Source organism: Sciurus carolinensis, chromosome X (assembly GCF_902686445.1).
Source record: "Sciurus carolinensis chromosome X, mSciCar1.2, whole genome shotgun sequence".
NCBI classification, from domain to species: Eukaryota; Metazoa; Chordata; class Mammalia; order Rodentia; family Sciuridae; genus Sciurus; species Sciurus carolinensis.
In genome coordinates this window covers 99599153-99624878 of record NC_062232.1, presented here as the reverse complement: position 1 = coordinate 99624878, position 25726 = coordinate 99599153, and the positions used below count along the sequence as shown (strand labels likewise).

The following is a 25726-nucleotide window of genomic DNA, read 5'->3' as shown; positions in this document are numbered from 1 at the left end:
ACACATGCCAGGAAAGTGCTCTACCACTGAGCCTCAACCCAGCCCCTTAACCATTTTAATTATACAGTTAAGTAGTTTTTTTTTTTTCAGTTTAGTAGTTTTGAGTACATTCACATTGTTGTGATTTGGATCTTTTGAACTTTTCCATCTGGTAAATCTGAAATTCTACCCGATTAAACACCAATTCCTACTTTTTCTTTCTTTTGGCCACTGGTAACTACCATTTTATTTTCTGTTTCTGTGAATTTAACTACTTTAGGTAACTTATAAGTGAATAATACAGAATTTGTCTTTTGTTTTTGCCTTATTTCACTTAGCATAATGTCTTCAGTGTTCATCCATATCGTAACATGGGGCAAGACCTCCTCCCTTTTTTTCCTCCCCTTTTTATTTACTTTTTAAGTGTTTTTACTAGTATATTATAGTTATACATAATAGTGGGGTTCATTTTAACCTAGTCATTACATGCAAGGAATATAATTTGCTCCATTTCAGTCTCAGTGCTTCCTCTTTCCCTTCCCTCCTCCCTCTCCTTGTTTCCCTTTTATTTTATTTTATTTTAGTTTAGTTTTTGGTACTAGGGATTGAACCTAGGGCCCTTTTACTACTGAGCTACCTCTCCAGCCCTTTTATATTTGAGACAAGTTCTCATTAAGTTGCCTAGGTTCTCACTAAGTTGCTGAGAACTTAATGATCCTTCTTGCCTCAGCTCCACATCACCTAGGATTACAGGTATGTGCCACTACTCCTGGTGTTTTTTTTTTTTTTTTAATTTGTTTTTCTTTTTGGTGGTGCTGGGGATTGAACCCAGGACCTTGTGCTTCTGAGGCAAATACTCTACCAACTGAGCTATCTCCCCAGCCCTTGATTGTTTTTAAATTGATGCTTTATAGATATACATAAAGAGGGTTTCATTGTGGTGTATTCATATATGTACATTGTATAATTTTGTCAATTTCATTCCACGTTCTTCCCTGTTCCTATCCCTCCCCTCCCCTTCATTCCCCTTTCTCTACTTCACACATCTCCCCTCTATTTTGGTGGAATCTGCACCCCTCTTTTTTCCCCTTTGCTCTAGCTTCCACATGTGAAAGAGAACTTTTGACCCTTGACTTTCTAAGTCTGGCTTATTTCACTTAGCATCATGTTCTCCAGTTCCATCCATTTACTGGCAAATGTTATTATTCCATTCTTTATGACTGAGGACAACTCCATTGTATATATAGCCCACTTTTTTTAATCCATTCATCTATTGACAGGCACCTCAGCTGATGTATAACTTGGCCATTGTGAATTGTGCTGATATAAACATTGATGTGCCTGTATCACTATAGTGTGCTGATTTTAGTTCTTTTGGGTGTATACCAAGGAGTGGGATAGCTGGGTATATGATGGTTCCATTCTTAGACTTTTGAGAAATCTCAATACTGCTTTCCAAAGTGGTTATAGTAATTTGCAGTCCCACCAATAATGTATGAATATACCTCTCCCCCTACATCCTTACCAGCATTTAGTAGTATTTGTATTTTTTGTTGTGGTGCTGGGGATTGAACTCAGGGCCCTGTACTTGAGAGGCAAGCACTCTACCAACCGAGCTATATCCTGAGCCCTATTTGTATTCTTGATTGCCATTCTAAGTGGAGTGAGATGAAATCTCAATGTAGTTTTGATTTGCATTTCCTTGATTACTAAGGATGTTGAACAGTGTTTCACACTATTTGTTGGCCATTTGTATTTCTTCTTTTGAGAAGTGTCTATTTAGTTCTTTTGCCCATTTATTATTGGATTTTTTTTCCTGGCATAAAGTTTTTTGAATTCTTTATATATTCTGGATTATAATCCCCTATCTGAGGAGCAGGTAGAAAATATTTTCTTCCCATTCTGTAGGCCCTCTGTATACATGCTCTTAATTGTTTTCTTCGTTATGCATAAGCTTTTTTAGTTTGATGCCATCCCACTTATGATTCTTGGTTTGATTTCCTGAGCTTTAGAAGTCTGTTAAAGAAGTCGGTGCTTATGCCAATATGTTGGAGGTTGGCCCTATGGTTTTCTCTAGCTGTTGCAAAATTTCTGATATAATTTGTAGGCCTTGATTCACTTGGATTTGGCTTTTTTTAAAAACATTTTTGTAGTTGTAGATGGACAGGTTGCCTTTATTTCGTTTGTTTATTTTTATGTGGTGCTAAGGATTGAACCCGGTGTTTCATGTGTGTTAGGCAAGCACTCTACCACTGAGCTACAGCCCCAGCCCTGGATTTGACTTTTGTTCAGGTGAGAGATGGACCTAACTTCATTCTTCTACATATGGATATCCAGTTTTTCCCAGCACATTTGTTAAAAATGTTATCTTTTCTCCAACATATGTTTTTGTCACCCTTGTGGAATATCAGATAGCTGTAAGTATGTGTATTTGTCTGTGTCTTCTATTGTCTTCATGCCTGTTTGATGCAATATCATGCTGTTTTATTACTATAGTTCTGTAGTATAATTTGAGGTCCAGTATTGTGATGCCTCCAGCATCACTCTTCTTATTCAGGATTGCTTTGTCTATCTGGGTCTCTTATTCTTCCAAATAAATTTAAGGACTGTTTTGTTTTTCTAGTTCTGCTTTTTTGTTGTTGTTGTTGTTTTGTTTGCTTGTTTGTTTTTGGTACTGGGGATTGAATCCAGAGACACTTGGACCACAGAGATATGAGCATATTTTTATGCTAATTTGCCATCTATCTTCTTTGTTCAGATCATCTACCCATTTTCTATTTTGAGTTTTAAGAACTCTTTATATAGTCTGGATGTCAGTCCTTTATTAGATATGTGATTTACAGTATCACTCAGTCTACACCTTGGCTTTTCATTCTCTTAATAGTGTGGTGCTTTTCATGACCCAAGATCATGCAGATTTTCTTCTGCAAGTTTATATTTTACATTTATGTCTACAATACATTTTGAGTTGTTTTTTTTTATAAAATGTGTGACTCGTATATCCATTCATCTTTTTTTTGCATACAGATTTCCAGTTGTTCCCAACCCATTTGTTGAAGAATTTTTCTCTACTCATTTGCTTTTAGACCTTTGTCAAATATCAGTTTACTTAGGCTGGGATTGTGGATCAGTGGTAGAGTGCTCACCTAGCATGTGGGTTCAATCCTCAGCACCACAAATAAATAAAATAAAGGTATTGTGTCCATCTACAACTAAAAAATATATTTAAGAAGTCAGTTTACTTTATTTTTAGATTTTTTTAAATTTTCTGATATATAGGGTCTTTATGGTTCTGGTGATCAAACCCAGGGCCTCACAAGTCCTAAACATGCACCCTACTGCTGAGATATACCCTGAACCTCCTTTACATTTTTTTTTGAGACAGTGTCTTACTCTGTTGCCCAGGCTGTCCTAGAACTCCTAGGCTCAAGAGATCCTCCTGGGCTGGGAATATGGCTCAGTTGGTAGAGTGCTTGCCTTACAAGCATAAAGCCCTGGGTTCAATCTCCAGCACTGCAAAAAAAAAAAAAAAAAAAAGAGAGATCCTCCTGCCTCAGTCTTCCAAGTAGCTGGGATAAAGGCATGGGCCACTGCACCTGGTTGTTATACAGTGTCTTGATTTGATTATGGTAGCTTTATAGTTAAAATTTTGACATCAGGTAGCATGATTCTTCCCACGTTGTTGTTTTCTGGAGGCACTTCTGGCTATTCTAATTTTTTGCCTTCCTATATAAATTTTAGAATCGGCATGTTGGTATATTGTGTTCTTTCTGATTGGTTTTGTGAAGTCTGAAGATCACATTGGGGAGAACTGACACTTTGATAATATTGAATCTTCTGACCTATGAACATGATGTATCTACTTTTTATTAGAACTTTGATTTCTTCCATCAGTGTTTTGTAGTTTTTCATGTTCAGATCCTGCACATACTCTTCAAAGTTATACTTGGGTATTTCATTTTTTTCTGGTGCTATTGTAAATTTTACCTCTTTTTAATACTATATCTAACATTCCTCCTGTAGCCTCTCAATTTAGAATAAGTCCTACAGTGTGTTTTCATTGATTTGTTTTTAAATTTGTTATTTTTTTATTTTTACAGACTGCCTTTTGATTCATTGTACACAAATGGGGTACATCTTTTTGTTTCTATGGTTGTGCACAATGTAGATTCATACCATTCATGTAATCATACATGCACATAGGGTAATGCTGTCTGTCTCATTCCACCATCTTTATTGCATTGATTTGTTTTTAACCCAGATATTTGAGTGGCCACGTCTTGTAAATGAGTAGATGTTTGACTCTGTGAATTGATGTTTCCACTTCCAAGATGAATTCTCATCACAGTCAAGCCATTATATTTTGGGTCAGCAACTCTCCCATTACCTATTTCCTCAAACCTTTCCCTGCAAGCCATCTCACTCATCAGATGGCTCCCCTCCCCAACACACCAAGAACATAGGGGCATACTTGGTTGCACCCATCATTTTGTCCTTGCAGTCTTTTGGGAAAAGGTGCCCTCTTTTTTGCTCAAGGCCAATCCACTATATTTTAGTCATTCAGCTAAGATATACTGAGTATCTGTTGTGTAGCAGATACTACAATAGGAACTGGGGACCTAGTGGAGAAAAAAGTAGCTGACATTTTGAGGGCAGGGATGATCAACAAATGAACTGGAAAAAATATTAGTTAAAACAGTGTGATGTTCTGGTCAGATGTGGAGGTGCACATCATAATCCTGGCAACTCTGGAGCCTGAGGCAGGAGTATCACAAACTTAAGGCCAGCCTGGGCAACTTAACAAGACTGTCTCAAAAATTAAAAGGGCTGGAGATGTAGCTTAGTGGTAAAGCACCCCAGGTTCAATCCCTAGTATCCCCCCCAAAAAATACATGCACACACATCTATATACACACACATGCATACACACTGTGATATATGTGATGAGAATGATGGGTAATTGGGGATGGGCACTAAAGAGGGCCATGTAAACTATATAATACCCAAGTATCTGAGTGAGCCAACCACATAAAGACGAGGGGAAAAGCATTCTAGCAGGTGGCATTAGAAAGTACAGAAACCGGGCTGTGGAGATAGCTCAGTTGGTAGAGTGCTTGCCTTATAAGCACAAGGTCGTGGGTTCGATCCCCAGCACCAAAAAAAAAAAAAAAAAAGTACAGAAACCCCTACAGAGAGAAAGAATAAGCTTACGAAGAAACAGAAAGAAGGCCAGTGTGACTGATTGTAGTGAGCACAGGAGCACAGGAGCAAATAGGCAGCAAGAGGTAAGGTCAGGGGAGTAAGGAGAAACCAGGTCACATAGGATCTTGAAGGCCTGAATAAGGACTTTGGATCTTAAAAGTGGTGGGAAATAATTGGACGATAAGCAGAGGAGTGACATGATATGATTTGTGTTTAAAGTCATTCTTGTTGCTACAAGTGAATGACTTGTTGGGAGGCAAGAATGGAAGCATAGAGGTCAATAGGAGGTTATCACAGTAATCCAGCTGAGAGGGGAGAGTAACCAGGGCAGTAAAGGAAGACTTGGAGAAAGGAAAGCAAATGCTTTTGAGATGAGTTTTAGAGGTTTACTATCAGAACTAACTGATAGATTGGATGTGGGAAATGAGGGAAGAGGGGAATCAAGGCCAGCTCCTTGATTTGTGACTAGAATAACTGAGGTAATTGAGGTGCCCTTTACTGAGCTGGGGAGGAACAGCTTTTGAGAGAAAGTCAAGTGCTCTGTTTTGGACATATTATATTTGAAATACTTGTTGGCTATTTAAATGGAGGTTTCAGGTAGGCAGGTGAATATGTCATCTGAAACTCAATCTGGGAGATCTAACTAGAGATGTAAATTTGGGAGGTGTCAGTATATAGATGTTATTTAAAGCCATAAGACAGGGTGAGATTGCCAATGTAAAAGTATAGATAACAAAGAGAATAGGGTGAATAATTGAGGCCTGGGGCACTGCCTCATTTCATGGTCAAGAAATAACAAGTTAGCAATGAAGACTGAAAATAATGGCTAGTAAGATTGGAGGAAATCGTGTAACTGAATGGTAAGAGAAGGCAAGTGTTATGGATGTGGTGGTACACTCCTATAGTCCCAGAGAATTGGGAGGCTGAGAAAAGAGGATCATAAATTTGAGACCAGCCTGGGAATTTAGCAAGACCTTGTCTCAAAATAAAAAATAAAATGACTTGGGATGGGGCTGGGGTTGTGACTCAATGGTTAAGCACCCCTGGGTTCAATCACTGGTAGAGAGAGAGAAAGAGAATATGAATCAAGTGTTTTATATCAGTCAAGGTATAATTAAGAAATCAAAAACTACACTGAATTTTATTATTTGTTTATTCATTTTTGCAGTGCTAAGGATCAAGCACAAGGCATCTAGCACTGAGCTACATCCTGAACCCTATATTCCAAATTTTAAATAGAAAGAGTTTAACATGAGGAACTAGTTATTCAGGTGATGGAAGAGCTGAGAAGCTAAGGAAGGGGATGGTGAATTAACCCAGAGATTGGCAACAGCAGGAAGCTTCCCTTCAAGGGCTGGAGGGATAAAAGTAGAAGGTGGTGTTATTTAAGTCCGGAATCTGGGACCAGTCAGAAGAGTCAGGAAGGCTGGCCCAACAGGAGCTTGGTCTATGGAGGGAGCACATATCCAATGGGAGCCACAGAGGAGATATAGTCACTGCTGGAGATAATACTCAAAACATGATGCCTAAAACAGGGGGAAAGGAAGGGAAATATTCTGACTTCCCACATGCTCTCTAATCTGTCAATAATGTCCATTGGCCAAACCTGTCAAATCAGAGTCTAGCCAGGCACAGTGGCGCATGCCTGTAATCCAACAACTCAGGAGGACTGAGGCAGAGGATCACGAGTTGAAGGCCAGACTCCATAATTTATTCCTGTCTCAAAATAAAATTTAAAAGAAGGGTTAGGAAGGTCTGGGGTTGTGACTCAGTGGTTGAGCGCTTGTCTAGCATGCATGAGGCACTGGGTTCATTCCTCAGTACCACGTAAAAATAAATAAAGGGAAAAAAGAAGGACTAGTTCAGGGGAAGAATGCTCCTGGGTTTGATCCCTAGTACTGCAAAAAAAATTAAAAATTAAAAAAGTCAGAGTCAAGAAAGGAGCCTGGGAAATGTTATCATCTGCTATACATAGCAGAGCAGAGGAGGAAGGGAATGGTTCTGAGAGCAAATGGGCAAATGACCAGTCCATGTTTAGAGGAAGAGGAAATGACCATCTGCCAAATGCCACAGATAAGAAAGATGAGGATTTGGAAATGCCCTTTGCATTTAGCAATGAGATGGCTGGTGACCTTGACAAGAGCAGTTTGAATAGAGAGGCAAGAGCAAAAGCTTGACTGGAGTGAGTTCAAGAGAGAGGAATTTGAAGCAGTGTATATAGACCCCCCCCCCTTTTTTTGAGTTTTACTGTGAAAGGGAAGGAGAGAAATGGGGTGGGATGTGGAGGGGGAAGTGAGATTACAGTAGATATTTTCAAGATGGGAGGGAAAAAGCATTTTTGAATGCTGATAAGGAAAAAGAAAAGAAATAAAAGTTGATAATGCAGGACAGGATTACTGGAGGGAAGGACTTGAGTAGAAAGGAGGGGGGCGGGATCTGGTACAGAAATGGTCCAATAAATAGGATTTATATAAACTCAGTTGGGGCTGGGAGTGTCCTCAGTGTAAATCACCTGCTTAGCATGTGTGAGGCCCCAAGTTCTATCCCCAGCACTGCAAAAAAGGGAGGGAGGGAGGAAGGAAGAGAGAGAGAAAGAAACAGTTACAAATTTGGAAAAAGACTATAAAAGTCATGCACTCTAGCCTTTGCCTGCATGCAGGAATTTCCAGTGCAGCTTCCCAAATATATATCCGTCCAGTCTTTGCTTGAAAATCTCCAGTGATGGTAAACTTAGACTTTCCCAAAGCAGCCATTTCCATTTTAAGACAGATACAATTATTAGAATTTTTTTCCTTTAAAAATCAAGCAGATGTCTTGTTCTGGTTTGGATTATGGTTCAGACAAACCAACTGTCAGGGTCATTTTAGGGTCAATTGGGAAAATGTAAATATGGGGTATTAGATGGGAAGAAAATGTTATTAAAATGGTAGAGATTGTTGACTGAAAAAAGCATTTTGTAGAACAGTATGTACAGTAATGTTAATATATATGTATATATACACACTTATTTGTGTATATCATACAGAGGGAAAGAGGGAGAGGGAAGTGGGGAGAGAGGTTAGAGGAACATGGTAGAGATTCAAACAGGCATTAAGATGATAAAAACAGTGGTCTCTGGGTAGTCAGTGTGTGGCATTGAGCTCCAGAAGAACTACAATGAACAGATAGTTATTAAACTGTTTCAGAGAATAGAAAAAGATAGCTTTCTCCTACATATGAAAATAGAAAAACTAGCCAGGTAAGGTGGTGCCAACCTGTAATCAATAGCTGTAAAGTGTCAGACTGAGGTTGAGGCAGGAGGATTGCAAGTTTGAGGCCAACCTCAGCAATTTAGCCAGACCCTAAGGAAGTTACCAAGATCCTGTCTCAAACAAAAGGGACCAAGTATTGAACCCCTTGGTTCAATCCCCAGTACCAAAAAATAAAACAACTTGCCTGCTTATATTGGAAATGAGATAAAGATTCCCTTTGCTACCATTGTATTGGGAATCCTAGCCAGTATGATAAGAGAGGAAAAAGAAACAAAAAGTTTAAAGCTTGAAAAGGAAGAAATTATGCTATCATTATTTGTAGAAAACATGATTGTGATAACTCAGTGTTGGGACTAATGACACGTTAACTAACTCAGGCTGACTCCTTATTCCCTGGCGGGTGAGCAAGATCAAGGCCTCAAAGGCGGTTTCAAAAGTTAATGAGGATGAATCGGACCACCGTCAGGGATTGGTTAACAACAGTTCCGCGAATGTGATCAGCTCGTGCTTGCTATATAGTCCTATGGGACTCTCGCCTGCGTGAACCCCCCATGCCTTGCTGACCTTTAAGCTGATTTTCCTGCCTAGCCCCCACCCTACATAAAAGCTGTGTGACTTCCTCAATAAATAAGTTCCTGCTGTGACTGGTCTCCCTGATGCGTCTGATTGTCCTCTGCCCGGAGGGCTGGGTGCGGGCGGTCAGTCGGCCCTACCTTTCCGGGTCTGGCATTGTTGGGGAGTGCTCCCTTTCCTTGTTGCTGTTGGAGAAGAGCAAGGGGGCTAAAGACCCCAACAATTCAGGTTTCAAGCAGAGGATATCTGTTTCTTGGTGAGGCAGTTTTTGCTGCTTATCAATCCCCTGCTGTTTACCCCACTTGTCTACTGCGATCACCTGCAGTCTACCAGCATATTGACACCTTTTTGAGTACAGATTGCTCACTGTCAGGTGCCTATCATCCGCCATTTGCCTGCCTCTTGCCAGTCCATCGCCTATCTTTCACCTACCCATCACCCACCACCCGAGGTTCACCTCCCGATCGTCCAACAGCAGTTAGTAGACTGACCACAGACAGCCAGTGGAGCACCAGCTGCCTGCTGTTGCCTGGAAGTTCACTGTCACAGTACCTGTAGGTTTGGTTACACGTGGTTGCCACCGTTTTAAGACAACAGCCAGGATTTGTAGGACCCCTGGCCGAACTGACTGAGCCCTGTCTCCAGGATCCCTCAGCCCGACTGATCACTCCCTGCCTCTGGGGCTCTTACATTGACTGACTGCTCCCTGCCACCAGGACCCCCAGACCGATTGACTGCAACCTATCACCAGGACCCCCAGACCGACTGATTGCACCCTGACTCCAGGATCCTGCAATGAAACCAAACACACCCCACCTCCAGGACCCCTGTCTGACCAACCAAACCCCGCCTCCAGGACCTCCAGCTGACCACGTCCACCCCTGAGCTGCAGCTCCCCATTTGCCAACACATTTGGAAGCCAGAGTGGCCATCTTGGATAATCCTGGAAGTCGTATCTCCCATCTTTAGGTGGGCAAATCCCATCCTGAGATGCCTGCTGGAGACTTGAAGCTCATTGTCAGGTACCTCTCATGCATCAGGCTACTGAACACTGGGAGGTTTGAATACTATATGACTGTTAGAGTGTAAATTTTCTTTTTCTCCTTATTGAAAAATTTTAAGTATTTATTTCTTTACTTTTCTCGCTCTCTTTTCCTTTTGTTTACTTGTTCCCTCAGAGTCTCTTTCTCCCTTTTCCCATGCTAACAACCAACTTCTTTTGATTGCACTCTCACTCTTTCTATGACCTAGAACTTCTGTATATTCTTTTATTATCCCATTAACAGCGACATCCTACACCCCGCCACATCCTCTTTGTCCTCCATTAGAAACTGTAGATCTTATTGCAAACCTATTTGTTATACTGAAGATAATAATTGAACTCATTCTGTTTATTATGACAATATTGTTAATGTCTTCATAGGGACTGTTTGGTTTCAGGTTGCATACTGTCTGAACTGGGCACTGCTAATATTGATCTCCCCCTTATAAAAAGGGTTTTGGAAACCTATAGGGCCACTATAAGCCTATAGGGGGGAAATTGCAATACCCCAGATCTGCACTACTAGAGGGGAAGATACATGAACAACATGAAAAAACAAGGGAAGAAAATGATCCAAACAAATCTAGAGTCTATATTAATAGAATCCAGTGACAGTATGGTAGAAGAAATGTCAGAAAAGGACTTCAGATTATACATAATTAAAATGATTCATGAAACAAAGGATGAGATGAGAGCAAATGCAGGCAATGAATAATCATACCAAGAAGCAGTTGAAAGAGCAACTGCAGGAAGCAAAAGATCATTTCAACAAAGAGATATAGATTCCCCCCCCCAAAAAAACCCAGAAATCCTTGAAATGAAGGAAACAATAAACCAAATAAAAAACTCAATGGAAAGCATCACCAAAAGATTAGACCACCTGGAAGACAGAACCTCAGACAATGAAGACAAAATATTTAATCTTGAAAATAAAGTTGCCCAAACAGAGAAGATGGTAAGAAATCATGAACAGAATCTCCAAGAACTATGGGACATCATGAAAAGACCAAATTTAAGAATTATTGGGATTGAGGAAGGCACAGAGATACAAACCAAAGGAATGAACAACCTATTCAATAAATAATATCAGAAAATTTCCCAAACCTGAAGAATGAAATGGAAAATCAAATACAAGAGGCTTACAGAGCACCAAATGCACAAAATCACAACAGATCCACACCAAGGCACGTTATAATGAAAATGCCTAACATACAAAATAAAGATAGGATTTTGAAGACTGCGAGAGAAAAGCATCAGATTACATATAGGGGGAAACCGATATGGATATCAGCAGATTTCTCAGTTCAGACTCTAAAAGCTAGAAGGGCCTGGAACAACATATTTCAAACTCTGAAAGAACATGGTTGCCAACCAAGAATCCTATACCCAGCAAAAACTAACCTTCAGATTTGAAGATGAAATAAAATCCTTCCATGATAAACAAAAGTTAAAATAATTTACAAATAGAAAGCCTGCACTACAGAATGTTCTCAACAAAATATTCCATGAGGAGGAAATGAAAAACAACAATGTAGGTCAGCAAAGGGAGGAACTACCTTAGAGAAAAACCACTCAAAGGAGAAACCAAGCCAACTTAAAAACCAAAAATAAGCCAAATGACTGGGAATACAAATCATATCTCAATAATAACCCTGAACATTAATGGCCTAAACTCATCAATCAAAAGACATAGACTGGCAGAATGGGTTAAAAAGAAAGACCCAACAATATGCTGCCTGCAAGAGACTCATCTCATAGAAAAAGACACCCACAGACTAAAGGTGAAAGGATGGGAAAAAACCTACCATGCACATGGACTCAGTAAAAAAGCGGGGGTTTCCATCCTTATATCAGATAAAGTGGACTTCAAGCCAAAGTTAGTCAGAAGGGATAAAGAAGGACATTTCATACTGCTTAAGGGAAGCATAAATCAGGAAGACATAACGATAGTAAATATTTATGCCCCAAACAATGGTGCATCCCTGTACATCAAATAAATCCTTCTCAATCCCAGGAATCAAATAGACCACAACACAATAATTCTGGGTCACTTTAACGCACTGGTGTCACCACTAGATAGATCTTCCAAACAAAATCCAACCAAAGAAACCGTAGAACTCAATAACACAATCAATAACCTAGACTTAATAGACATATATAGAATATTCCATCCATCAACGAGCAGATTCACTTTCTTCTCAGCAGCACATGGAACCTTCTCAAAAATAGACCATATGTTATGCCACAAAGCAGCCCTTAGGAAATGCAAAAAAAAAAAAAAAAAATAGAGGTACTGCCTTGTGTTCTATCAGATCATAATGGACTGAGAGTAGAAATCAATGACAAAAAAAAAACAGAAATTACTTCAACACCTGGAGACTAAATAATATGCTATTGAATGAAACATGGATAACAAAAACATCAGGGAGCATCAGGGAGGAGATCAAAAAATCTTAGAGGTCAATGAGAATGATGATACAACATATCAAAATCTGGGACACTATGAAAGTGGTACTAAGAGGAAAATTGATTACATGGAGCACATTCCAGAAAAGAATGAAAAGTCAACAACTAAATGACCTAACATTACAGCTCAAAGCCCTAGAAAAAGAAGAACAGAATAACAGCAAAAGTAGTAGAAGACAGGAAATAATTAAAATCAGAGCTGAAATCAATGAAATTGAAACAAAAGAAACTATTCAAAAATTGACAAAACAAAAAGTTGGTTCTTGAGAAAGTAAACAAAATAGACAAACCCTTAGCCACACTAACAAAGAGAAGGAGAGAGAAGACTCAAATTACTAAATACATGATGCAAAAGGAAATATCACAAATATCCACTGAGATACAGAACATAATGAGAAACTACTTTGAAAATCTGTATTCCAACAAAATAAAAACTACCAAAGACATTGACAAATTTCTAGAGACATATGCTCCTCCCAAACCAAACCAGGAGGACATACACAATTTAAACAGATCAATATCAAGCAATGAAATAGAAGAAGCCATTAAAAATCTACCATCCAAGAAAAACCCAGGACCAGACAGATTCTCAGCCGAGTTCTACAAGACCTTCAAAGAAGAACTCATTCCAATACTTCTCAAAGTATTACAGGAAATAGAAAAGGAGCGTACCCTACCAAACTCATTCTATGAAGCTAATATTACCCTCATACCCAAACCAGGAAAAGACACATCAAGGAAAGAAAACTTTAGACCAATATCCTTGATGAATATAGATGCAAAGATCCTTAACAAAATATTGGCAAATTGTATCCAAAATCATATTAAGAAAATTGTGCACCATGATCAAGTGGGGTTCATCCCTGGAATGCAAGGATGGTTCAACATTCGTAAATCAATAAACATAATCCATCATGTCAATAGACTTAAGGATAAGAATCATACGGTTATTTCAATTGACGCAGAAAAAGCATTCAACAAAATACAACACCCCTTCATGCTCAAAACACTAGAAACAATAGGGATAATAGGAACATACCTGAACATTGTAAAGGCTATTTATGCTAAGCCCATGGCCAACATCATTCTTAATGGAGAAAAACTGAAACCATTCCCTTTAAAAACGGGAAGAAGACAGGGATGTCCTCTTTCACCACTACTATTCAACATTGTCCTTGAAACTCTAGCCAGAGCAATTAGGCAGACTAAAGAAATTAAAGGGATACGAATAGGAAAAGAAGAACTTAAGGTGTCACTATTTGCGGATGACATGATTCTATATTTAGAGGATCCAAAAACCTCCTCCAGAAAACTTCTAGACCTCATCAATGAATTCAGCAAAATAGCAGGCTATAAAATCAACACACATAAATCTAAAGCATTTTTATACGCAAGCGACGAAACAACTGAAAGGAAAATGAGGAAAACAACCCCATTTGCAATAGCCTCAAAAAAAAAATAAAATACTTGGGCATCAATCTAACCAAAGAGGTAAAAGATCTCTACAATGAAAACTACAAAACATTGAAGAAAGAAATTGAGGAAGACCTTAGAAGATGGAAAGATCTCCCATGTTCTTGGATAGGCAGAATTAATATTGTCAAAATGGCCATACTACCAAAAGTGCTATACAGATTCAATGCAATTCCAATTACAATCCCAATGACGTACCTTACAGAAATAGAGCAAGCAATCATGAAATTCATCTGGAAGAACAAGAAACCCAGAATAGTTAAAGCAATCCTTAGCAGAAAGAGCGAAGCAGGGGTATCGCAATACCAGATCTTCAACTCTACTACAAAGCAATAGTAACAAAAACAGCATAGTATTGGCACCAAAATAGACAAGTAGATCAATGGTACAGAATAGAGGACACGGACACAAACCCAAATAAATACAATTTTCTAATACTAGACAAAGGTGCCAAAAATATGCAATGGAGAAAAGATAGACTCTTCAACAAATGGTGCTGGGAAAACTGGAAAACCATATGCAACAGAATGAAACTAAACCCCTATCTCTCATCCTGCACAAAACTCAACTCACAGTGGATCAAGGACCTTGAAATCAGACCAGAGACCCTGCATCTTATAGAAGAAAAAGTAGGTCCAAATCTTCAACTTGTTGGCTTAGGATCAGACTTCCTTAACAGGACTCCCATAGCACAAGAAATAAAAGCAAAAATCAACGACTGGGATAGATTCTAACTAAATAGCTTTCTCTCAGCAAAGGAAACTATCAGCAATGTGAAGAGACAGCCTACAGAGTGGGAGAATATCTTTGCCACTCGTACTTCAGATAGAGTGCTAATTTCCAGAATGTATAAAGAACTCAAAAAACTCTACACCAAGAATACAAATAACCCAATCAACAAATGGGCTAAAGATATGAACAGACACTTCACAGAAGAAGATCTACAAGCAATCAACAAATATGAAAAAATGTTCACCATCTTTAGTAATAAGAGAAATGCAAATCAAAACTACACTAAGATTCCATCTCACCCCAATTAGAATGGCGATTATCAAGAATACAAGCAACAATAGGTACTGGAGAGGATGTGGGGAAAAAGGTCCACTCATACATTGCTGGTGGGGCTACAAATTAGGGCAGCCTCTCTGGAAAGCAGTGCAGAGATTCCTTAGAAAACTTGGAATGGACCTACCATTTGATCCAGCTCTCCCACTCCTCGGCCTATACCCAAAGGACTTAAAATCAGCATACTACAGAGATACAGCCACATCAATGTTCATAGCTGCTCAATTCACAATAGCCAGATTTCCACAATCTAGATGCCCTTCAATTGATGAATGAATAAAGAAACTGTGGTATATATATGTACAATGGAATATTACTCAGCTATAAAGAATAATAAAATTATGGCATTTGTAGGCAAATGGATGAAATTGGAGAATATCATGTTAGGTGAGATAAGCCAATCTCAAAAATCCAAAAGGCGAATGATCTCACTGATAAGTGGATGGTGGGAGGGGGGAAAGAATGGAGGAAGGAGGGACTGTATAGAGGGAAAAGAGAGGTGGGAGGGGTGGGGGGAAGGAAAAAATAACGGAATGAATCAAACATCATTACTCTATGTAAATGTATGAATATGCAAATGGTATGCTGTTACTCCATGTACAAACAGAAACAACATGTATCCCATTGTTTACAATAAAATAAAATAAAATAAATAAAATACATCCTTGGGCTGGGTTGGTTCAGTGGTAGAGTGCTCTCCTAGCACGTGTGAGGCACTGGGTTCGATCCTCAGCACAAAATAAAATAATAAATAAAATAAAATAAATAAAATAAAATATTAAAAAAATCACACTTTATTTTGTAACTGATAAAAGAAGGAAGAGTACACAAAGAAATTGAAAAAATTTCAAACATCCTCAACATTCACAGCAACTATATTTTTGCCTTGCTTACTTAAAACAAGTGATAGATTTTTCCATAAGCTCTTGTGCAAGAACTTCTTCTCATTCCTCAGTTTGCCCAGAACTCTCCCACTCCTACGTGTTTTTCACCTTCTCTCTACTCTGAAACCCATTACCCGATTCTTTCCTTACCTACCTTTTACTCTTCCTTCCGACCATTCTGCAAATGTGTTCCTAATGTCCCTTGACTAAAACAAAAAATCTGATCTTTAAATGAATAAAAAATCCATGAAAGATCAAAAAAAAAAAAAAAAAAAAAAGAAGACATAGACTGGCAGAATGGATTGAAAAGAAAGACCCAACAATATGCTGCCTGCAAGAGACTCATCTCATAGAAAAAGACACCCACAGACTAAAGGTGAAAGGATGGGAAAAAACCTACCACGCACATGGACTCAGTAAAGAAGCGGGGGTTTCCATCCTTATATCAGATAAAGTGGACTTCAAGCCAAAGTTAGTCAGAAGGGGTAAAGAAGGACATTTCATACTGCTTAAGGGAAGTATAAATCAGGAAGACATAACGATAGTAAATATTTATACCCCAAACAATGGTGCATCCCTGTACATCAAACAAATCCTTCTCAATTCCAGGAATCACATAGACCACAACACAATAATTCTGGGTCACTTTAACACACCACTGTCACCACTAGATAGATCTTCCAAACAAAAACTTAACAAAGAAACCATAGAACTCAATAACACAATCAATAACTTAGACTTAACAGACATTTATAGAATATTCCATTCATCAACAAGTGAATTCACTTTCTTCTCAGCAGCACAGGGAACCTTCTCAAAATAACCATATGTTATCTCACAAAGCAGCCCCTAGTAAATGCAAAAAAAATAGAGATACTGCCTCGTGTTCTATCAGATCATAATGGAATGAAATTAGAAATCAATGGCAAAATAAAAATCAGAAATTACTCCAAAACCTGGAGAATAAATAATATGTTATTGAATGAAGCATGGATTACAGAAAACATCAGGGAGGAGATAAAAAAATTCTTAGAGGTCAATGAGAACGACGATACAACATATCAAAATCTCTGGGACACTCTGAAAGTGGTACTAAGAGGAAAATTCATTGCATGGACCACATTCAAGAAAAGAATGAAAAGTCAACAACTAAATGACCTAACATTACAACTCAAAGCCCTAGAAAAAGAAGTAGAAGAAGGAAATAATAGAAAGTAGTAGAAGACAGGAAATAATTAAAATCAGAGCTGAAATCAATGAAATTGAAACAAAAGAAACTATTCAAAAAATTGACACAACAAAAAGTTGGTTCTTTGAAAAAGTAAACAAAGTAGACAAACCCTTAGCCACACTAACAAAGAGAAGGAGAGAGAAAACTCAAATTACTAAAATTCATGATGAAAAAGGAAATATCATGACAGACACCACTGAAATACAAAACATAATGAGAAGCTACTTTGAAAATCTGTATTCCAACAAAATAGAAAATACCGAAGACATTGACAAATTTCTAGAGACGTATGAGCCTTCCAAACTGAACCAGGAGGACATACACAATTTAAACAGATCAACATCAAGCAATGAAATAGATGAAGCCATTAAAAATCTACCATCCAAGAAAAGCAAAATAGCAGGATATAAAATCAGTACACATAAATCTAAAGTATTTTTATACATAAGCAATGAAACATCCAAAAGGGAAATGAGGAAAACAACTCCATTCACAATAGCCTCAAAAAAAAAAAAATGGGAATCAATCTAACCAAAGAGATGAAAGATCTCCATAATAAAAACTACAAAACATTGAAGAAAGAAATTGAGGGAGACTCAGAAGATGGAAAGATCTCCCATGTTCTTGGATAGGCAGAATTAATATTATCAAAATGGCCATATTTCCAAAGGCGCTATACAGATTTAACGCAATTCCAATTAAAATCCCCATGACATTTCTCATAGAAACAGAAAAGGCAATCATGAAATTCATCTGGAAGAACAAAAGACCCAGAATAGCCAAAGCAATCCTGGGCAGGAAGAGTGATGCAGGAGGTATCACTATACCAGATCTTCAACTCTACTACAAAGCAATAGTAACAAAAATGGCATGGTATTGTCACTAAAATAGACAGGTAGACCAATGGTACAGGATAGAAGACACAGAGACATACCCACATAAGTACAGTAACCTCACCCTAAACAAAGGTGCCAAAAACTTACAGTGGAGAAAAGATAGCCTGTTCAACAAATGGTTCTGGGAAACTGGAAATCCATATGCAGTAAAATGAAATTAAACCCCTATCTCTCACCCTGTACAAAACTCAACTCAAAATGGATCAAGGATCTAGGAATAGACCTAAGACCCTTCACCAAATAGAAGAAAAGTAGGCCCGAAACTCCATCACGTTGCTAGGATCAGACTTCCTTAACAAGACCCCCATAGCACAAGAAATAAAAGCAAGAATCAATAAATGGGATAGATTCAAACTAAAAAGCTTTTTTCTCAGCACAGAAAACAATCAGTAATGTGAAAAGAGAGCTACAGAGTGGGAGAAATCTTTTCCACACACACTTCAGACAGAGCACTCATCTCCAAAGTTTATAAAGAACTTAAAAAACTTTACACCCAAAATACAACGAACCCAATCAATAAATGGGCTAAGGAACTGGGCAGACACTTTACAGAAGAAGATATACAGGTGATGAACAAATATATGAAAAAAGTGCTCATCATCCCTAGTAATTAGAGAAATGCAAATTAAAACCACCCTAGGATTTCTTCTCACCCCTATTAGAATGGTGATTATCAAGAACACAAGCAATAATAGGTGTTGGCGTGGGTGTGGGGAAAAAGGCACACTCATACATTGCTGGTGGAGTTGCAAATTGGTACAGCCACTCTGGAAAGTAGTATGGAGATTCCTCAGAAAGTTTGGAATGGACCCACCATTTGCCCCAGCTATCCCACTCCTTGGTTTATACCCAAAGGACTTCAAATCAGCATACTGCAGTGATGCAGCCACATCAATGTTCATAGCAGCTCAATTCACAATAGCTAGATTGTGGAACCAACCTAGATGCCCTTCAATTGATGAATGGATAAAGAAACTGTGGTATATATACACAATGGAATATTATTCAGCCATAAAGAAGAATAAAATTATGGCATTTGCTGGTAAATGGATGAAGTAGGAAAATATCATGCTAATTGAAATAGGCCAAGCCCAAAAACCAAAGGTCGAATGTTTTCTCTGATAAGTACATGACAATATATAACAAAGGGGTGTGATGGGGGGAAGAGACGAATGAAGGAACTTTGGATTGTGTAGAGGAAAAAGGGGTGGGAGGGGGTGGGGATGGAAAAAGAGTAGAATGAAACACACTGTATTACCCTATATATATATATGTATGATTACATGAATGGTGTGAATCTACATTGTGTACAACCATAGAAATGAAAAGTTGTACCCCATTTGTGTACAATGACTCAAAATGTGTCTGTAAAAATAAAATTTATTTTAATTTTAAAAAAAGAAAGAAAATATGATTGTGAGGTGGGTGTGGTGGTGCTTGCCTGTGATCCCAGCTACTGGGAGGCTAAGGCAGAAGTATCACAAGTTTGAGACCAGCCTGAGCAACCTAGTGAGACCCTGTCTCAAAAAGAGCTGGAGGTGGGGGCAGGGGGACACCTGGGATATAGCTCGGAGATAGAATGCTTGCTTAACATGTGCAAGGCCCTGTGTTCAAACCCTAGTACCAAAACAAAACAAGACTGGGATGTAGCTCAATTGGTAGAGTGCTTGCCTTGCATGCAGAAGATCCCAGGTTGAATCCCCAGCACCCCCCAAAAGAAAACTTTCCAAAACAAAACACCCATGATTATGCATATAGAATATCTAAAATAATTGGAGAATAAACACATAAACTGATAAATGAACATGGAAAGTTTGCTGGACATGTGGTCAGTATAGAAAATCAGTTCTATTTCTGTCTATAAGCAACAAGCAGTTGGAAACTTAAATTCAAAAAATATATTGGGCTGAGGGTGTAGCTCAGTGGTAGAGGGCTTGCCTAGCATGCATGAGGCCCTGGGTTTCATCCCCAGAACTGTAAAAATAAATAAAAATCAATAATGATAATATTGTAAATCATTACAATAGCATAAAACATACCTAGAGATAAATCTAGGGAAGATGTATGATACCTTTACATAGTAAATTATAAAGCAGTATAGAGAAAACTTAGAACAAAAATAAGCTAAATGATAAACTGTGTTCATGGATTAGAAGACTCTATAACTTTAAAGTGTCAGCTCTCCACAAACTGCTATATAGATCCAATGAGATCCCAATCAAAATTTCAACAGTTGTGTGTGCAGAGGGGGTACTGGGTTGCAGAGGTACAGGGGACTTCCCAAAATGATTTAAATTTGTACAGAAATGAAAACCAAGACACTCAAAGAATAAGATGAGAGGACTTGTTCTACTAGATATTTTCTTATTACATATTGAAAGTAATTTTAACAGTGGTATTGACCCAGTGATAGACAAATAGACCAATGAAACAGAAGACAGCCCAGAAATTCCATTTTTTGTGGTTGTACATGATGTGGAGTTACACTGATTGTGTAATCAAATATGAACATAGGAAGGTTATGTCCAATTCATTCCACTGTCTTTCCTATTCCCACCCTCTCCCTTCCCTTCATCCCTCTTTGTCTAATCCAATGAACTTCTATTCTTCCCCTCATCCCCTTATTGTGGGTTAGCATCTGCATAGCAGAAAGAATATTTGGCCTTTGGTTTTTGGGGATTGACTTATTTCACTTACATGTATGCAATGTGTAATGAACAGATCAGTGTAATTGGCATATCTGTCACCTCCAAGATTTACCATTTCTTTGTATTGGGAACCTTCAGAATCCTCTCCACTACCTATTTAAACAGAGGCTCTTGGGACTGGGATTGTGGCTCAGTGGTAGAATGCTCACCTAGCACACATGTGGCACTGGGTTTGATCCTCAGCACCACATAAAAATAAAATAAAGGTACTGTGGAAAAAACCCCAGAGGCTCTTAAGCTCGGCTCCACAGGTTTCGGGGGTAAACTTCAGGAAGTTCCTGAACCCCTTGAAATTAAACGTGTCTAGTATGATTGTGAGCAGATAGAACATTTTTCTAGGAGGAAGATTCATTGATCACTTGATTTTGGTGGGGCATGAGGAAAGAATGGTTAGGAATCATTGGTCGAGTCCTCAAAATGTGAGAGGCAGCATAGTATTATGGGAAATTTACACCTTTACCAGCAGATTGCCTTAGTTTAGGTCCTGCCTCTGTCACCCACTGGCTATGATTTTAGGCACAACGCTTTACCTCTTTGTACATCAATGTCCTCATCTATAAAATGGGGATCATAGAAGTACCTCCTTTATAGGACTCTCGAGAGATAAAAATGAGGTAGTAAGCACATGACCCTGAGTAGATTGCATGGAATGTGATAAAGTAGGTATTATCTTTGAAGATCCAGAAGATCACTGGTACTTCTGTGTGTGTATTTCTGAAATTGGGGGTGGGAAATAGTAGTTGGAACTTCCGGATTGAGGCCTAGAGGTCTGGCAGGGTTAGTGGGAAGGAGTTGTAAAATGATACTTCCTGGGAGTAATTCACTCATGGAGGCTGCAGGTATCCCCATCTCTCCTCCAAAATTGGGCCGGAAGCAGGACTGAACCCCCTTGTATCTAGAGTGATCTTAGGGTGCAATGAGGTAATGACTCCTGAATAGCTCCCCTATAAGTCTACCATCTTCTACATCCTAAAATTTCTTCAATTAGAGTCTCTAATACCTTGAGCAACAAAGCATTTGTTGGCCTGTATGCCCAGGGACAAATCTGTACAGGGAAGCGGGGTGAGGCTTCCCTCACAAATGTTGACTTTGTCCTGAGTTAGATATTTCATTTTTTTCCCCCTAAGAGTCATATTGCTACTGCTGGCTGAGAAAGTTCTTAGTGCTTGTATCTTGTTACTCATGGATGACAAGCTGTTTTCTTGAGCAAGGCACAGTTCGGTACTTGGCCCACGCTTCAGGCCCAGAGAGTTCTCATTATATGTTTGCCCTCAGGTGGGGACCCTTTCTTCTCAGAACAGTGAGGCATTTTGAATGATTATCCATATAATTCTTGGATGGATTTTAAAAGCCTATTTAATTGGGCAGTGTACTTGGCTATTGTCACTCTAGTACGTGATGAGCCACCTGTCCCATATTTCATCATTATAGCAGTGTTTTTTCCTTTGTAGCTTCATAATTAGTTTTCCTTTGAAATTTTCTACATTCTGTATTTGCCTACTAATTAGGTTTAATCCCGACTCCTGTAATTTTTATTCATCTGCTTGTAGACAAGTGTTTATTTCCTTCATTGTCAAGTTTGAAATAGTTTTCTGATTGGTTTATAATATTTTAATATCCACACAGTTTTGTTTGCCATCAGCAAGATTGTTGTCATTAGCATTGGTAACTATCGTCATAACAAAAAATAGTCAGTATAGACTGATGTCCTTGAATTTAAGTCTTGTTCAGGAAATAATTTAGATTTTAAAAATTGGGGAATTTAGGAACATAGTCTCATAAGATGTTGCTCTCTGAGTAATATAAACATATCCTGGTATGAACTAATTAACTCTGAGGGAGAGAGGACAGATCTAAGTGACTAAGGACAAAGGGATCTTGAAATGTGAACAGTTTGGGTTTGCTAAAATGATTTGTTCTCTAGTTCCAACTGAGACCCCAACACCACTTGGCAATCCTATTGTATGTCCCTGGTCAAGCGCCTCTCCAATATCCCAAATCAGCCAGCCATCTCACTCTTTGGTCCCCAACCTGAGCTAGCCCTCTTTTCAGCAGAAAGAATCCACCTTCATTTTCGCAGAGCAGAATTCAGTCCAATAGGGTGAACTCAGCCTCAGGCCCTCTGGCATTGGATTCACCTCAAATGCAACAGCGCCCTCTTCCTCTCTGTCATGGACACTGTGATGTGCTTTCCAGAGCCAGCTTCTGGATAAGGACTCTGCCTACAGCAGGCAGCTCTTGCTGTCAGACAGACCCCTTTGCAGACTGCCTCAGCTGAAGAGAGCTCTTCATCCAGGGACATGCTCCGTCCCCAGGGACGCCAGCATCTAACGAGTGACTGATACAGGGGAATAAAGGCCCGGCCCCCATGTTCCAAATCCTAATTTCAGAGCTTGCCATAGGCTGGCAGCCCAATGGCTCCCTGCTCCTTTCTTGCTTCCATATATTCCTTTCCACTCTGGTCCCCAAAGCTCTCCTGAACAAGTCTACTTGCCAATCTCATCCCTGAGTCTGCCGGTCCTCCCCTCCCCTCCCCCAACTTCCCTTCCTGCCCGAGGCTGATTTCCACCTCCCTCACCTGCTCAGGCCTAGGTTCCCTCACCGCTCCTTGGAATTGATCACTTATCTCCTGTCTTTCCTGCAGCTTCAACTTCTCCATCCCTTTTCCTCCGCATGTAAACTTGAACAAGAAATAAACACCTCCTTTGACACAGAGCCCCTTTCTGCTGTTTCCTGCCCTTTTCCAGTTAAGCTTCTTGTACCAGCTCTCTATAGTCTGGCTTCTGTCTGCACCACTGCTAAAATATCTTTTTGTTTCAGTCCTGTCTTGTTGTTTTTCAACTTATGGTTTTCTTGGTGCTTTATAGTTTTACATAATAGTGACATTCATTTGGACACATTCATAAATACATAGAACATAATTTGCTCCATTTCATTCCCCAGTATCAACCCTGTCTTCTCTTGCCTCTGTGGTACCTTGCTCAGGTGGCCACTCCCTCACCTCTAGGATGCTTGGCTCTCTGCTACTTTCTTTAAATTCCTTAAATGTTTGTGATCTCCAGGGCTCCATTCTTAGCCCTCTTCTCTTCTTGTTCATTATCTCATTCATGACCTTGACTTCAGGGACCCACTGTGTATTAAAGACACCCAAATTTGTGTCTCCTGGCCAGACCTCTTTTACTGAATGGAACACTTGTACATCCAAGTGACTATTAGACATCCCTACATCAATGTCCCACGGGTATCTCAAACCCAGCATATCCACAGTGGCTCTCATTGTCATCCCCTGATCCAACCTGGGTCCTCTCTGTGCTCCCAGTTTCAGTGAAAGCCACTGAATGAGGATAGAATGGCATGGGTAGTGGAATGACTAGGCAGTCAGGATGGTGGGCCTCATTCCGCCATACCAGGAAGCTAACCAGTAAAGGGAACAGTGGGCACCATTAAGGCCCCCCCCCCCCTTTTTTTTGTGGCACTGGGGATTGAACCAGCACCTGTGCTTGCAAGGCAAGCACTCTACCAACTGAGCTATATCCCCAGCCCTAAGCCCTTCTTCAGATGTAAAAACCATGAAGCTCACCTGTGGGAACAACTGGGAAAGTGGGGGTGAACCCAATTAAAACTCAAAGTTGCTGGGGATATAGCTCAGTTGGTAGAGTGCTTGCCTTGAAAGCACAAGGTCCTGGGTTCAATCCCCAGCACTGCAAAAAAAAAAAAAAAAAAAAAAAAAAACCCCAAAAACTCAAAGGGGATAACCTTGGTGCTTTTTCTTTCTTTTTTCTTTTTTCATTTTAGCAGTTTTAATGCAAGTTGTAAATATGGGCACTTTATTCCTGCAGCTTCTCAATTGTTTCTTCTTTATATTTGCCCTTTTCTTTTCCTACTTGGCGAGACTTGGCCTTCCGTTCCAGGATCTTTTTTGCAATCTCTGTCTAGTTTTAGTCTGGTGATAACCACCTTGCTGGGGTGAATGCCCACATGGACAGTTGTGCCATTAGCCTTTTCCCGCTGTACCCATTCAGTATAGATGACATATTTCTTCCTGTAAACCTGGACCATTTTGCCAATATGCTGAACTTATAGTGACCTAGCACAACCTGAACTTCGTCATCCTTTCGGATGGGCATAGATCAAACATTGTACTTCTGTCTCAGCTCTTTGGAAAGAGGGGAGGACATAATCGTCCTGTGTGAAGGTGCACTGAAATGCCTTTTGCGGTTCTTGCTTCGGTCAGAAGTCACAAAAGGATTGAACTTCATTTTAGCCGATGCTGCTTCAGCGATGGCCGCAAGAGGGAAGAGAGCCTTGGTGCTTTTTCAATGCCTGTTTCACATAGATTTTGATGGATACTCATCCAAAACCTATATAAAACCCTAAGCTAGCACACCAAAGTGATATCCTGCTTCCAGGTCCCCTCCCACATTGTGGGGATTTTATCTCTTCTCTTCTCATTTAAATACTTCCTACTCCCTTTGTTCTTCCCTTCCGTGATTGTGAACTTCATTCTTCGAATTTGTGAGACAAAAGCCCAGAAGAAAATTGGCATGTAGTTACTGGGGTTTGCTGCAACACGCCACTCAAGAGTAGTGGAAAAATCCAGCTTTACCAGGGGCAAGCCTCGGGGCTGACACGGGTAGCTAGCTCCTATGGGGCGCAGCTGCTAACACTGAAGTGGGCTATTGCAGCTTCAGAGATCTGCTGCTAGCACAAAGCCATCCCTAAGAGAAGCACAGAATTCGGCCTCATCTCAAAACTCCGGTTTTACCACCATTATATATCCAGTCACTCTAGCCAGAAAAAAAGATTGTTCCTGGCATGATCCCTGTCCCTTATCACCTGCTTCCCAGTAACTCCCAGGTCCCTGTTGATCCTGCTTATTTAAGGCTTCTCAGCACCACCCCTCCCACACCCCCAATGTCCTAGGTTGACTTTGAACCCATATAACCCAAACGTCTG

The 25726-nt window shown here is 39.5% G+C and overlaps 1 non-coding gene and 1 pseudogene across 1 annotated transcript; both read right to left on the bottom strand.

The window, feature by feature from the left end:
• Window positions 1-786: 786 nt before the first annotated feature.
• Trnal-cag (transfer RNA leucine (anticodon CAG)) lies at window positions 787-859 on the bottom strand. Its single transcript has one exon. It is a non-coding gene; the product is annotated as a tRNA-Leu (tRNA).
• Window positions 860-24597: 23738 nt separating this feature from the next.
• On the bottom strand, window positions 24598-25029 carry LOC124972375 (60S ribosomal protein L26-like; annotated as a pseudogene).
• Window positions 25030-25726: the final 697 nt, after the last annotated feature.